Genomic DNA, 2,705 nt, shown 5'->3' with positions numbered 1-2,705 from the left:
AATAGGGGCGGGCGGGAAGGCGAGGGGGGCCCCGCGGGCGGGCGGAGGAGGAAGGGGGGGGTGGAGGAGGAGGAGGAGGAAGGGGGAAAGAGACCCCGGGGCGGGTGGAGGGCGGCGGAGGGCGGGCGGGCGGGCGGAGGGCGGGCGGGCGGGAGAGGGCGCAGGCTGCGGCTGCTCCGGCTGCTGCCTCTGCTGGTCTGGGAGGGGGACGGGGCGGAGCGGCCCGCTTTCAACCCCGCGCACCCTCCGACCCCGGAAGCGCTAACCGCCCCGGGGGCCGGCGAGGCGACTGCGTCGTCCAAACCTTCCCCACGCAGTGCGGACGGCCTCCCATCAGCCTAGAGCGGCTCCGTGGACAGCGTCGGCACCAGTGAGACAACACTTGGTAGCGGATAGCCAAATGTATGATAGAGCGGCAGCGTAGGGACAGGGAGGAAGCTAGTGTCCCCTAGCGGGCTGATTGGAAAGCCCAGGCGTGAGTGAGGAGAGAGTTGGCAGTCGCCATGGATAAAGGGAACGAGGGAGAAGGGATGGGTGAGAAGAGAAGAGACGGCAAAAACCACAGAAGTCTATAGTAATACTCAAAGGAAAAAAAAAGAAAAGAAAAGAAAGATTAGAAAAACCTAATTTGCCACTCTGAAGGCAACTTTTATACCAACTCCTTACTCTGAAAATTAGTAATTGAAAGAAAAGAATTAAGCATTTACTCCCTCTTAGGAAGAACTGTAGTTCATCCGTTGTTGATAAGGGAAAACTCTTTTTTAAAAGATTTCCATCTAATAAATGTAATAAGAATGAAAGAGTTAGAAAATCACTATCCACTCTGCAACCCAAAATGAAATTATTAATTCAGGCCGGGGCATCAGTCATCAAAACTTTAAGTGACAGGCTGATAGGGGAACGAGATATTATCATGGGGACAAATATCACCACACACATTACTGGCAAATTGTACAGTGGGAAAAAAGTCATCTAAAATGGAGGGATCTGATGATAATCACCACCTTACCCAAGTGATCAAACTTTGCAACACTAATAGCAGGACGACTGACATTATGTGGTCCTTGATGAGATAAAATAAATACATAGCATTGTCTATTAAGTATTTTTGTCAAAAGTGTTTAATCTTAATCTTATCAACCTTTCGACCTAATTAGCAATGTACAGGAAATATGTGAGGGCTAAAGGAATAAGTTAAATACATCACACTACAAGGAGATAATCAACAAACGTAGAAAGTGGAATAGTCTGCAAAACAATTACCCCGGGAGGCACCTGGGTGGCTCAGTCAGTTAAGATCAGCCTTTGTGGGGGATGCCTGGGTGGCTCAGTGGGTTAAAGCCTCTGCCTTCGGCTCAGGTCATGATCCCAGGGTCCAGGGATAGAGCCCCGAGTCGGGTTCTCTGCTCAGCAGGGAGCCTGCTTCCCTTCCTCTCTCTCTCTCTCTCTCTCTCTCTGCCTGCCTCTCTGCCTATTTGTGATCTCTGTCAAATAAATAAAAATAAAATCTTAAAAAAAAAAAAAAGAAAAGATCAGCCTTTGGATCTCAGGGTCCTGGAATCCAGCCCTGCCTGGGGCTCTCTGCTCAGCAGGGAGTCTGCTTCTCCCTCATGCTCTCTCTCTCTCTCAAATAAATAAAATCTTTAAAAATAATAAAATAAAATTTAAAAGTAGCTATATATTTTGGGGACAATTGAGGAAATCCAGTGAACTGAATATTAGCTAATATTAGGGAGTATTGTTAATTTTCTTAAGTGTGAGGGGCACCTGGCTGACTCAGTCAGAAGAGTGTGAGATTCTTGATCTTGGGGTTGGGAGTTTGAGCCCTACATTATACGTAGAGATTACTTAAATAAAAATTTTTTTAAAAATGTTTTCTTAGGGCGCCTGGGTGGCTCAGTGGGTTAAGCCTCCACCTTTGGCTCAGGTCATGATCCCAGGGTCCTGGGATCCAGCTTAGTATCAGGCTCTCTGCTCAGCGGGGAGCCTGCTTCCCCCCTCTCTCTCTGCCTGCCTCTCTGCCTACTTGCGATCTCTGTTAAATAAATAAACAACAACAACAACAAAAACTTTAAAAAAAGTTTTCTTAAGTGTGATAATGGGATTATGGTTATGTAGGAAAAATGCTGTTTAGGAGGTGCCTCATGAAATATTTATGGATGACAGGTCATGATGTATGCAAGAGACTCAAATGGGTCACATAGGTATATTGAAGTAAGTGGGAGAAAACATTAACAATTGTTTAGTGTGGGTAGTAGGTGTATGGGTAATCATCGTATTCTTTAAACTTTTAAAAAATTATTTTTATAATAAAAATTGGAAACAATATGTGGAATGGAACAAGATTGGCAAAATGTTGATAATTACTGAGATTAGGTGATGGGAATACATGAGTTCATTAAACTACTTTCTCCTGTGTTATGTCTGTAAATTTCCAAATTTTAGCTTTTTGTAAAAATTTAAAAACAACAACAACAACAACAACCACCACCACCACCAACAAAAAACCCAGAAGAGCTCTGGCAGGGAATAAGACAAAATAAGGAGAAGGAAGTTAAGAGAAAGCAAATACAGGGTTATTACTGAACCTTGTTCAATTCCTTTAGGTGTCAGTTCTGGCCTTAGTATCAGTTAAGTTTTATTGGGTAACTCCAGTTCACTGGAGTCATCTGAAGCGGAACAGCTTCCCAAAGTGAAAAATACAG

The sequence above is a fragment of the Enhydra lutris genome, unplaced genomic scaffold (genome assembly GCF_002288905.1).
Source record: "Enhydra lutris kenyoni isolate GAN:26980312 unplaced genomic scaffold, ASM228890v2 scaffoldscaffold56, whole genome shotgun sequence".
Lineage (NCBI taxonomy): Eukaryota > Metazoa > Chordata > Mammalia > Carnivora > Mustelidae > Enhydra > Enhydra lutris.
This window is presented reverse-complemented; position numbering follows the sequence as displayed.